The sequence below is a fragment of the Chiloscyllium punctatum genome, chromosome 35 (genome assembly GCF_047496795.1).
Source record: "Chiloscyllium punctatum isolate Juve2018m chromosome 35, sChiPun1.3, whole genome shotgun sequence".
In the NCBI taxonomy this organism is placed as follows: domain Eukaryota; kingdom Metazoa; phylum Chordata; class Chondrichthyes; order Orectolobiformes; family Hemiscylliidae; genus Chiloscyllium; species Chiloscyllium punctatum.
The window spans coordinates 11088266-11102278 of record NC_092773.1 but is presented as its reverse complement, the minus strand read 5'-3'; positions in this window follow the sequence as shown (position 1 = coordinate 11102278).

The following is a 14013-nucleotide window of genomic DNA, read 5'->3' as shown; positions in this document are numbered from 1 at the left end:
TCCCCTACTGACACCTCAGTCACCTGCCCTGCCTTATTTCCCAAGAGTAGGTCAAGTTTTGCACCTTCTCTAGTCGGTACATCCACGTACTGAATCAGAAAATTGTCTTGTACACACTTAAGAAATTCCTCTCCATATAAACCTTGAACGCTATGGCTGTCCCAGTCGATGTTTGGAAAGTTAAAATCCCCTACCATAACTCCCCTATTATTCTTAAAGATAGCTGAGATCTCCTGACAAGTTTGTTTCTCAATTTCCCTCTGACTATTAGGGGGTCTATAATACAATCCCAATAAGGTGATCATCCCTTTCTTATTTCTCAGTTCCACCCAAATAACTTCCTTGGATGTATTTCTGGGAATATCCTCCCTTAGCACAGCTGTAATGCTATCCCTTATCAAAAATGCCACTCCCCCTCCTCTCCTTTCCATCCTTCCTGTAGCATTTGTATCCTGGAACATTAAGCTGCCAGTCCTGCCCATCCCTGAGCCACGTTTCTGTAATTGCCATGATATCCCAGTCCCATGTTCATCATAGAAACTTACAGCACAAAAACAGACCCTTTGGTCCAATTCCCCTTGCCAACCAGATATCCTAACCTAATATAGCCCCATTCGCCAGCGCTTGTCCCATATCCCTCTAAACCCTTTCTATTCATATCTTCATTCAGATATGTGGGCATTGCAAGCTGAGTCCATTTCTAATTGTTACTCGCTGGCTTGGGCCAGTTAAGACTCAACCACAAAGTTACGGACCTGACCAGGTGAGGATGGCAGATTTCCTTCGCTAGAGGACATTAGTGAACCAGGTGGATCTTTACAACAATCAGCATTTGACTCAATTTTAGTTCCAGATTTTCATTGATTTAATTTTCACTATCTGCCATGTTGGGAATTGAACCCATGTGCTCAGAGTATGAGCCTTGGTTTGCAAGTTGTTACTCCAGCGATAAAACCGCTACACCATTGCCTCCCTTAATTGATTTCGTATTCCAGTGTGTGATCTGACTAGTGCCTTGCACAGTTTTAGCATAATTACCCTATTTTTATATTTGTCCCTTTGAAATAAAGACCATTTGCCTGCCTGATTACCCAATGAATTTGAATGCTAACTTTTTTGTGATTTGAGCACAATCCTCTGCAGATTTCTAACGTCTTTCTTCATCTTAATAATATGCTGCTCATTTATTGCTCCTGCCAAACTGCATAACTTCATTTTTTCCCAGATAATATTCCATTGGCCAATTTTTTCGTATTCACTCAATCTGTCTCTATCTCTCTGCAGACTCTCTGTGTATACCTTACCATCTAGACTTTCAACAATTTTTTCTGTCATCAGCAAACTTGGCAAAAGTACTTTCATCCTCCAAATCAATCACACATATATTGTAAATAAACACCTCCTTTACATAAATGTTTTGTTTTTATATTTGCCCTCTGTTTTACCTAATGCATGATTGATTGGTTTATTTGTTAATAATTTCAGCCTTTCCATAAGACCATAAGACCATAAGGCATAGGAGCAGAAATTAGACCATTTGGCCAATCAAGTCTGCTCCACCATTCAATCATAGCTGACAGATTTTTCAACCCCATTTTCCCACTTTCTCCCCATAAACTTTGATCCTCTTAGCAATCCAGAATCTATCTAACTCTGTTTTAGATATACTAAATGACTGGCCTCCACAGCTTTCTATGGCAATGAATTCCACAGATTCACCACTCTTTGGCAAAATAAGTTTTTCTTTATCTCCACTCTAAAGGGTCTTCCCTTTACTCGAAGGCTGTGTCCTCAGGTCCTAGTCTTTCCGACCAATGGAACATCTTCCCAACATCCACTCTGTCCAGGCCATTCAGTATTCTGTAAGTTTCAATCAGATCCCCCCTCATCCTTCTGAACTCCATCAGGTATAGTCCCAGAGTCATCAAACCTTCAGTATATGTTCGACTTTTCATTCCTGGGATCATTCTCATGAACCTCCTCTGAATATGCTTCAGGGCCATCTACCAGCCAGCCAATCTTCTACACATGCTAGTATCTGGTCTCTAACACCATGGATCCTTGTCTTACCCAACAGCCTCCTGTGCGGCACAATATTAAAGGCCTTCTGGAAGTACAGTTAGATAATAATCATTGGCAGTCTTGGCCTAACCTGCTCATTACCTCCTCAAAGAATTCTAACACATTTCTCAGGCATGACCTCCCCTTGATGAAACCATGATGACTTTGCCCTGTTTTACCATACACTTTCAAGTATTCAGAAATCTCAACCTTCACAATGGACTCCAAAATCTGACCAAAGACTGAGGCCAGGCTAATTGGCCTATAATTTCCCATGTTTTGCCTTGCTCCCTTTGTAAACAGGGGTTCACATTTGTGATTTTCCAGTCCTTTGGGACCATCCCTGACTCCAGTGATACCTGAATGATCACTGGAAGTATCTTTCAACCGAAAGAGGCCAATCGCCCTATCGTACCTGCACCACTGTTATCTGGTCAGGCTCAGTTATTTACTGTGAATCTTCTGCCTCTCCCCATATCCCTGTATACCATTACCATCAAAACTATCATCCGATGTCCTCTTGAATGCCTCAATTAAACCAGTCTTCACTGCATTTCCAAGGAGTACAGCTTAGACCCTAATAACTTACAATGTGAAAATATTTTTTTCTCATGTCACCTTTGCTTCTTTTGCAGCTTCAACTTCCCACCAGGGTTGTGACATTCTACTAAAAAAGCAGAGGATAATGTCTGCTTCATTAACGGCTCATCACCCATCCTGCTATTTTACGCACATACACACCCAAGTCTCTCTGCTTTGGCTCACCCTTTAGAGTCATACACTTTCTGTTACAAATACTCCATGTTCTTTCTACCAAAATTTGTCCCCTCACGCTTCTCCAAATTGAATTTCATCTGACATCCATCTGTCTACTCCACCAAATTGAAAAATCCTTTTGAAGCCTGACAATGTCCTCCTTACAGTTTACACTGCTTCCAAGGGTTTGAATCATCCACAAACTTTGAAATTGTCCCCCCGCACAACAAGATCTAGGTTAAAAACAGGGGAGTTTTCTGTGGATGAAAGGTTCTGACCTGAAACATCCACTCCCCTTCTCCTCTGATGCTGCTTGACCTAAACTGAGTTGAATTTATTGTCACGTGTACCAAGGCACAGTGAAAAGTTTTGTCTTGCAAGCAATACAGGCAGATCATATAGTTTAATAACATAGATAAATAAATAATAGGTGAACAGCAGGAAAAACAAAAACACAAGTACAGGTGAATATTAAAAGTTTGTGAGTCCATTCAGTATTCTAACAACAATAGGGTAGAAACTGTTATTAAATAGTTCTCCCTGATGGTAGAAATTATTCAAAAACATTGCCAGGTTGGGATGGATCTTTGAGAATGCTGGTGGTCTTTCCTTGACAGCGGGCCTGGTAAATGGATTCTATAGATGGGAAGTTGGACTTTGTGATTGTCTGGGCCAAGTTTAACACTCTCTGTAACCATCTCTGATCTTAAATGGTACAGTTGCCATACCAGGTTGTGATACATCCAGACAGAATGCTCTCGATGGCACACTGTTAAAAGTTAGCAAGGGTATTCGCTGTCATGCCAAATTTCCTCAGCTGTCTGAGGAAGAAGAGACATTGTTGGGTCTTTGTAAGCAGCGCATACACATGAAGAGTCCAAGAAAGCTTGTTGTGAATGATCGCTCCCAGGAGCTTGACACTCTCCACTCATTCCACCTCTGTGCTGTTAAGGTGTAGGAGGTGCATGAGTAACATCCTGCTGAAAGTCTAGAATGAATTCCTTGATTTGGCCAGCATTGAGAGCTAGGTTGTTCTCAGTGCACCATTTTTCCAGGTATTCCACCTCCCATCTGTAGTCTGTTTCATCATCATCTGACATTTGACTGACTATGGTGGTGTCATCAGCGAACTTGTAAATGGAATAAGTCTGGTATTTGGGAACACAGTCATGGGTATGCAGTGAGTACAGTAGGCGGCTGAGTACGCACCCCTGGGAGGCTCCAGTGTTGAGTGTTAGTGAGGATGAAATATTGTCCCCAAACTTCACTGATTGTGTCCTGTGGGTCAGGAAATTGAGGATCCAGTTGCAGAGAGTTGGACTTAGTCCAAGATCACTAAGTTTAGTAATCAGTCTCGAGGGGATAATAGTGTTGAAAGCTGAACTGTAGTCAATGAGTAGGATTCCTATGTAGCTGTTTTTGCTGTCAAGATGCTCTTGGAAGGATTGAAGGGCAAGTGATATGGCATCTGACATGGATCTGTTGGTCTGATAGGCAAATTGGAGTTGGTCAAGAGTAATGGGGAGGCTAGAGTTGATTAATGCCATGACCAGCCTTTCAAAGCACTTCATGACGACCGAAGTTAGGGCAACTGGGCAGTTGTCATTGACATAATATCATCCCTTCTTGGGCATAGAGAAGATGTTGGACCTCTTGAAACAGGCAAAGACAGTGGCCTGCTTCAGGGAGAGGTTGAAGATGCTCGGGAAGACCTCTGCCAGTTGATCTGCGCACGTGCACGGCCTGGTACTCCATCAGGTCCCATCACTTTCCTTGGATTCACACAAAGGAAATCTGATCTGGCTTCTAATGCAGTGACTGTTGGGATAGGTTCGTCAGGTCTTGTCAGAATAGGTGTTAGGTCTCAGTCAAAATTATGCTCAACGCGAGCATAGAAGGCGAGCATAGAAGGACCTGGGAGCGAGATGTCATCGTCTGCTATCTTGTACTGTCTCTTTTTAGAACCTGTGATATCAGTTAGTCCTTGCCCTGATCGCCGGGTGTCTGTCTGGGTCTCCAGTTTGGATCGGTATTGGTCATCAGCTGTCTTAATGGCTATGCAAAGGTCATACTTGGATTCCTTATATTTGAGTTGGTCTCCTGATCTGAAGACCTCACGCTTGGTTTTTAGTAGGTTCTGTATGTCCTGATTCATTCAGGATTTCCTGTTGGGGAACACCTGGATTGACCTTCTCGGTATGCTGTCCTCCATATATTTGCTGATAAAATCTGTGATGATGGTGGTGTACTCATCCAGGGTACTGCAGACTGAACATGACCCAGTCAACCAATTCCAGACAGCACCGGAGTTGATCCTCTGCCTTCTCCGACCAGCACTGGATCTATATCCGCGAGGGGGTCTCCTGTTTGAGCTTTTGCCTGTAAGCCAGGAGAAGAAACACGTCATTGTGGTTGGAGTCCCCAAAATGAGAGCGGGGGATGGAGCAGTAGGCATCCTTCACAGTGGTGTAGCAGTGGTCTAAAACGTTCGGGCCCCTGGTGGGGCAAATAATGTTCTGCTGGTACTTGGGCAACTCCTTCCTTAGATTGGCTTCATTGAAGTCACCAGTTACAATCAATAGACCCTTGATTCTCTCTCCAGGGTGTTAGTGGTGGAGTACAGCACATCCAGAGCATCCTCAACCTTTGCTTGTGGTGGTATGTACACAGCAGTTAGTATAGCAGTGGTAAATGCCCATGTAGATAGAAGGGGTGGCATTTGATGGTGAGGAATTCAGGGTTTGGGGTGTAATGGTTGCTATGTCCGTGCACCACAAGTTGTTGATTAAAAAGCAAGCCCCTCCACCCACCGTCTTACCTGAGGATGTTGTACAGTCCATATGATGGATGGAAAAACCATCAGCCTGAAGTGAGCAGTTGGGCATGGATGGGTTGAACCAGGTTTCTGTGAAGCAGAGTGCACAGCAGTCCCGCAGTTCACGCTGGAAGCTCAGCCATAATCTGAGTTCATCCATCTTGTTCTCCAGAGATTGTACATTTGCTAGGAGTAAGCTAGGAAGAGGGGTCTTGAAACCACGTAGTCTCAGTCCTACGAGCAGGCCAGCACGTTTTCCCCGCTTCCTCACAGGTTTCTTACATTTGAGTAGCCCGGTGGTCTGGTGGAATGAATTGTGACAGCTTCCAGTTAAGTGATCCTTTCTAGGACTCTTTGGAGCATAGGATGCAGTTTGCAGTTTATGTACTTTTGCAAAGAGAGTCTGCTTAGGACCCAGTGTATCAGGTAATTTACTGTGTGGTTTTGTTTACCGGGCAGTGTTTGCTTCAGACCCAGTGGAGAAGTTCCTGGTTTCAGTTGCTGCCGATTTGCTGCTCCAGGTCCAACCATGGTTTTGCAGACCTGCTGTGTTTTTTACAGCTTCACGCTTTATCCATCCTACTTACCCTTGTTCCCCATCCCTAATTACCCATGAGAAAATGGTTTGTGTTCTTGAAATGATGTGGCCTGCGTGCTGAAGGCACAAAAATGATGCAGATAGAAAGTGAGTTCTAGATTTTTAACCCACCACCAGTTAAGGCAAAACAGTTCTCACTCTGGGGTGGTCTCTGACTCTGAGGGGTATTGGAAATAATGATGTTGCCAAATATCTGTGATTGTACTCGACTGAAGTAACTCAAGGCAGACTTTCATTGTCCGGAAAGCTCTATGGGACATTCTGAGACTAATCTAAGAAGGGCATTGTAACTAACAGTTATAATCATGGAAAAGTGGAGTGATTGCAACAAGGTCAACCATGTGGACATTAGAGAACATGAGTTCCCTGACTGGGGCTGTTAATCTGGTCCAAACAGGGAGCCCTGGCTGACAGATAAGAACAGAAACATCAGGGGTTCTGTTCACTCTAACAGTCAGCTCTGAGCTAGCTGGTTCAATGTCATATATAATGCATGCGTAAAGAAAGGGTGATTTGGTGACAATATACTGACCTGGAGTTATTCTTAAAAGGACAGCAGGGACAAACATTCGCTTTTGTCTTCAGCCTCTGAGTGCCACCAACCCAATTGGACGAATACAGTTTTCAGTTCAATACATTTATGCTGTCTGTTCAATTGGCCTTCCCTGATAATTTATTCCACAACCCTACCATCATTCACATTCCCCCTCCAAATGTTCCTTTGCATTTTTAAGTTACATCCTGGTATTTGAACCCTTGAGCAGAAATGTGCTTGGATTAACTTTAGGTACATGATGTGCACTGCTTACAAATGCATTCTTCAATGGAAAGATGTAGACAAGTCAGTTATTCATACCATTGGGACAACAAAATGGTTGCTCATTAATCCATGAAGTGTGTCTCAAATCAATGGGGTAGGTAGATGGATTACTTCAGAGTCTCTTAATGACAACATGATAAGCTGCAGTCTTAAGGATGGATTAATAGGAATGATTTCTCACAATCGTCAAGGTTAGAAATTCCCAACAGTGCAGAGTGTCATTAGGAGCAAGTGAAAGAAATATAAATTTAGTTCAAATGATTGATTAGCACACATGTGCAGTGAACCTGAATCACTGAAACACTTGTCATGACAGCTATAAATAAGATAGGAGGTCAGAGAGAAATATGAGGCGAACTTTGCAGAGCGACACATTCCTGTACTGGCTGTTTATTGCTTCGCTAAGCTTGTGTCATACTTTTTTTTTCATTGTAAGCAGTTACAGATCAGATTTACTTGGATTTTACAGCATAAACAACATGGTCTCACCTTTCTGAGGATTTCTGAACAGCTTTAAATGACAATGGTCAGTTGATTAATGTGCAGTCAATTTGGAAATATGTTTTTCGTTTAGTTTATCTGAATTTCACTGAGCATGTATCCAGTTGTTTTACCCGAAGGGGTGGAGCATGTATCTTTTCTTGCAGTCCTTGGAAACCACATAAATTGTGCTATTGCACAGCAGTCATTGCAACATTGCACAATGAATTACGTATCCCTAATAGGTCAGCCTCTGAATCAAAATCGAGATGTGTTCTGAATAGTTGAAGATAATAGAAGCCATCCCATCTTTAAATCTCAGTTCCATGCAAAAATGTAGTTCAAATTTCAGTGGCCTTCCATGCTGTTGCACATCTTCTGCTGGTAAGAAAAAGCTCCTTTGCTTTTCAGAGCATTGAGAGCCCAATTTCTGGTCTCTTAATTCAAACCAAACCCCCATGGAAATGATTAATCCAATGTTATTAACAAGATATAGACTGTATGAAAATAGATGGTGACATCTTGCAAAATGTCCAGATTACAGAGGAGGAAGTGCTGGATGTCTTGAAATGGTTAAAGGTGGATAAATCCCCAGGACCTGATCAGGTGTACCCGAGAACTCTGTGGGAAGCTAGAGAAGTGATTTCTGGGCCTCTTGCTGAGATATTTGTATCATCGATAGTCACAGGTGAGGTGCCGGAAGACTGGAGGTTGGCTAACGTGGTGCCACTGTTTAAGAAGGGAAGTAAGGACAAGCCAGGGAACTATAGACCAGTGAGCCTGACCTCGGTGGTGGGCAAGTTGTTGGAGGGAATCCTGAGGGACAGGATGTACATGTATTTGGAAAGGCAAGGACTGTTTTGGGATAGTCAACATGGCTTTGTGCGTGGGAAATCATGTCTCACAAACTTGATTGAGTTTTTTGAGGAAGCAACAAAGAAGATTGATGAGGGCAGAGCGGTAGATGTGATCTATATGGACTTCAGTAAGGCATTCGACAAGGTTCCCCATGGGAGACTGGTTAGCAAGGTTAGATCTCACGGAATACAGGGAGAGCTACCTATTTGGATACAGAACTGGTAGAAGACAGAGGATGGTGGTGGAGGATTGTTTTTCAGACTGGAGGCCTGTGACCAGTGGAGTGCCACAAGGATCAGTGCTGGGCCCTCTACTTTTTGTCATTTACATAAATGATTTGGATGCGAGCATAAGAGGTACAGCTGGTAAGTTTGCAGATGACACCAAAATTGGAGGTGTAGTGGACAGCAAAGAAGGTTACCTCAGATTACAACAGGATCTGGACCAGATGGGCCAATGGGCTGAGAAGTGGCTGATGGAGTTGAATTCAGATAAATGAAAGGTGTGCATTTTGGGAAAGCAAATCTTAGCAGGACTTATACACTTAATGGTAAGGTCCTAGAGAGTGTTGCTGAACAAAGAGACCTTGGAGTGCAGGTTCATAGCTCCTTGAAGGTGGAGCCGCAGGTAGATAGGATAGTGAAGAAGGCGTTTAGTATGCTTTCCTTTATTGGTCAGAGTATTGAGTACAGGAGTTGGGAGGTCATGTTGCGGCTGTACAGGACATTGGTTTGGCCACTGTTGGAATATTGCGTGCAATTCTGGTCTCCTTCTTATTGGAAAGATGTTGTGAAACTTGAAAAGGTTCAGAAAAGATTTCCAAGAATGTTACCAGGGTTGGAGGATCTGAGCTATGGGGAGAGGCTGAACAGGCTGGGGCTGTTTTCTCTGGAGCGTCGGAGGCTGAGGGGAGACCTTATAGAGGTTTACAAAATTATGAGGGGCATGGATAGAATAAATAGACAAAGTCTTTTCCCTGGGATGGGGGAGTCCAGAACCAGAGGGCATAGGTTTAGGGTGAGAGGGGAAAGATATAAAAGAGACCTAAGGGGCAACTTTTTCACTCAGAGGGTGGTACGTGTATGGAATGAGCTGCCAGAGGATGTGGTGGAGGCTAGTACAATTGCAACATTTAAGAGGCATTTGGATGGGTATATGAATAGGAAGGGTTTGGAGGGATATGGGCCAGGCGCTGGCAGGTGGGACTAGATTGGGTTGGGATATCTGGTCGGCATGGACTGGTTGGACCGAAGGGTCTGTTTCCATGCTCTGCATCTCTATGACTCTATAAGTATTCCACCCAACAATCACAAGGTGATGTTTTAATTACTTACCTAGGAACTTCAGTCATTTATTCTCACCCAACCAGCATTGTCTGTCCAACTTCAACCCCTGTCAACTTGAGATGTGTCACCCAAGTGTTTGCCCTCTTGTCTAATGATGGTATGTTGTCAGAAAAAACCTCAAACTATTCAACTGTTCTCCAACACACTAAATGTTGGCACTCTCACCCAAGTGGGAATGCTGTGGAATCAAGGCCAGTTCCAAAGACTGTGGCATAAAATTAAGACTGACACTTCAATGCAGTCGTGACTTCAATGCACTATCACACAGATGAGATGTCACATCAAAATTCATCCAATCGTGCAAAATGCATTCTTTGAAGACTGTTGTGGCAGCCAATATCATCCTTCACAATACATTCTCCAAAATAAGTTAATATGTCATTAATATGCCATTGATCAGACTTTTCTTAGCACAAATTGGTGTCCCAGAGCAGTCTTCATTTCAGTAAAAGAAATATAAAAGCACAGGGAAGAAGTGAAAAAAAGGATTTTCAGGTCCAGGTATGATGCCAAAACTGAGGGATTATTTTTTGCAGGCTCAGTTGATTGAAACGAAGAATGAGATGTGACTTGACAGAGGGAAACAATACAATGTTTGATCCCCGTTTCAGCCAGAGTAGATTTAACACCTGCCTCTCTGCCCTCCCCATGATGAAAGAGCAGTACTATGGATTACACCTGCCTTCACGCAGAGTACTGATGTCAGGGTCACTTTAGACTTCCCCCAATCATTGCCCAGTCTGTCCTCACCTCTCTGCATCTACCAAGAAAACTCTTGTTCAATATTTCATTACAGTTGACTCAACTTCTGCAACTGTTCTTTTCATTCACAAATTACAAGCCATTCAAGTGCTGCAACTTGCATCCTCGGGCCATGAGACAGCCTATATCTCCTCAGGCAGTTTTTTCAGAAAGCTTCGCTCAAGAAGTATCTTCATCTTTGAGATTGTTATCTCTATCCTCAAGTCCATCCACCCACTGCAAGCAAGCCCTTTCCAACATCCCTGTGCAGAACCTTTACTCCTCCAAACCTAGTCGACTTCTTGTTCCATGCTCCAGTTGCTCCTCCAACTGATACTATTTCAACTACAATACCATCAGTCCCAGAGTGTCTGGGATCCCAAACCAATCCCAGTGATTCCCCAGAGTCAATGGCAGGCAGGCACATACTGGAGAGATTGTGATTAAGAAAGTACTAAAAAAAGGAAAATATCCCAAAAGAAACAATTTTTCTAACATTTCAATTGTGTCTCCAGACTACTGTTTATTTCCACTTCTGGGAGGTCACAAGGTTATCACTTCAACAATCAAATGTCACTGACTGCAGCCTGCTGAACTGCACATACTTCCCTTTCACACAAGCAAAGTTCAGTCAGATGGAAAATCTGCACTGTTTTCGTTTTTCACTTCATCTTCTGATGGCTATTGTGTTACTGTCAAATGCAAGCATTTCAAAAGAATTTCACCCTTTTTCTTTGGACCTGGAATCACAAACATTTACAGAGAACTCAGACAGACATGCGATCATACTCAATTGGTTGGGAACGCTGGACTATCGTGCGACAGATGAAGAGTGTTCTCTTTTGCCTTCATAAGTGAGATGAAACAATGAATGCCAGCTGCATTACAGTGAGGACACCAACCCTGAGTGGTTGTCTTGGCATCTCCAGGAATGTATCTCCTGGACAGTGCTGCAATGAGCCCAGGTGAAGAATCACATGAATATTCAAGTACATTATGTGCCCTTTTTCCTTTTCTTTCAATTTACAGTGGCACGGTGGCACAGTGGTTAGCACTGCTGCCTCACAGCGCCTGAGACCCGGGTTCAATTCCCGCCTCAGGCGACTAACTGTGTGGAGTTTGCACGTTCTCCCCGTGTCTGCGTGGGTTTCCTCCGGGTGCTCCGGTTTCCTCCCACAGTCCAAAGATGTGCAGGCCAGGTGAATTGGTCATGCTAAATTGCCCATAGTGTTAGGTAAGAGGTAGATGTAGATGTAGATGTAGGGGTATGGGTGGGTTACGCTTCGGCGAGGCGGGGTGGACTTGTTGGGCCGAAGGGCCTGTTTCCACACTGTAAGTAATCTAATCTAATCTAATCTAAAAAAAATATTGGAGTTAGGCTAAATGGCATGTATGACTTGATAAGACATTCAGAAGTGGACAGTTGTGTGTTGAAACCACGAAAGCATATGTCCAACCAGAGGTGGAAATCCAAATCACAGCCAGTCCCAATCCTAACCTTCTGTCTGTTCACATCGCATTGTCAAAATGTTTATTGAGTAACAATCGGAGATTCGGATTGATTTTCCTGTTCCAACACAAAAGTTGAAGGGAACTTGTCACGTTTATTGATCACTGCCTTAATCAACCTCAGTGCAGACCATAGATACAACCAGGAACCTTCCATTCTGCAATTCTAAATCACTGACTTTGTTTCGTGTGTTCACTCAGCCACGAGGGAGTCAACCTTGTATTCATTACGATTTCTCTGATTACCTTAGTTTGCGCTACACTTCAGAACAACTTGTCACATCTTGATGCTGTTTAATTGTTGAACTGGAGATGTGCTTCTATGATACATGTTCAGCACACTGCAGACAAAAGTACATTTTAAACACAACGTACTGGGACGTACACAGAATCTGGATTAATCACCCTCCTTCATACACCTCAAAACCATATCGCCAAGAGAAAAGTTTGCTGGAAATGTAGTTCCATCAGAATCTGACAAGGGAAGTCAAAACTAAGTATTTTAGCTGAGCCTCTTTATCAGTGTGCAACCCAGACATTCATTTACTGTAGGTTGCCATCTTTGACAAAGTGAGTTACACTCTCACCTCTCCGTAAAGTTCCACAACAGAAAACATGTCAGTCAGGCTGATACTTCCTTGCATGGCTGAGGGAGTTGCATTGTGAGAGATGTTATGTTTCAAATTAGACATTAAACTGAGGGCCCAGCTGCCCCAGTAAGCACATGTACAGGATTCCCTGACACATTTTAATGAAGATGGGGAGAGTTCTACCAGTACCCTGCCAATATTTATCCCTCAATCAACATCACTGAGTAGCATGTCCAGTAATATATATAGGTACATGGGAACTCACTGTGCAGAAATTAGCTGTTCCGCCTTGTCATGAACGCTGAACTTTCCAAGATGATTATACTTCCAAATGTCCCTTTTCCTTGAAGTGAGAGAGAGAACACTGAATTCCCTACGTTGGCAAAGTGTCATTTTTGTCAAGTTTCACAGAGATTTTTTTCTTGATGATGTCTCGCAAACTTTCTTATACTATCCTATCCAAACTCACTACATTAACTAACAACCATACTTGGATTGTGCCCCTCTCATCTGCTGTGAGCCAATCCTTCCCTTTCCTATAGCTGGAAGTACTTGGTTCCCTGGCATTGTCACCAGTTTTAATAGAAGGAAGTGAGGACTGCAGATAGTGGAGATCAGAGTTGTAAAGTGTGGTGCTGGAAAAGCAGAGCAGGTCAGGCACCATTTTTAATAAGCCATTGTACATCTGGTCAAGCGCTGCCGGTCTGGAGTTGCCCTACAAGATTCATGGTTTTTGCTCAGACCTGGTAGATAAGGGAAAATTTGTGGGCAAAGACATAGAGGTGTTGGTGGATAGGGTGATATAGAATAGAGGACTGGCAAAGGCGGCCGTGAGGCCCGACACTGCCAGCTTGGTCCAAGGTTGCCATCAGTTGAGTGTGGTCTCAACCATTTCGAGGGCATCCATCAGTGTAGGAAGAAGATCACCACTTCACCAAGGAAATTGCCACCATCTTCTCTCTGCTATCTCACACTCACTCAATTTCTGCCCCCACCCAAAACTTATGCTCCAACTTGCTCACTACTCCTTGAAACATCTTTTCTTCCTTTCTCTTCTCCACTCAACTCCCTCATACCACTAGTCCTGCATGGTCTCTGCACTGTCTACTCACTCACCCGCGATACCTCAAAACCCTTCTCCCCAGCTGCATCAGCATGAACAACTGTACCACCCACTTATATCTCACTCAATCCTCTCTTTCTCTCATTCCAGGGGAAAACAGGCCGCAATAGGGACAAAGGAGACAAGGCAGATGGACGGTTGCCTGACATTTGGCTTGTCACTCTGCCCACCCTGAGTGGCTGAATGACCGTTTGCCAAGTTCACTGCTGGCACATGGTGCAGGTGTGAGATTGACTTCGCCTCATAGCATAGAGCAATCTGTCCACCTCCTTGATTAATGACTGCTGACAACCATGACAGGCTTCCTGATTTTTCA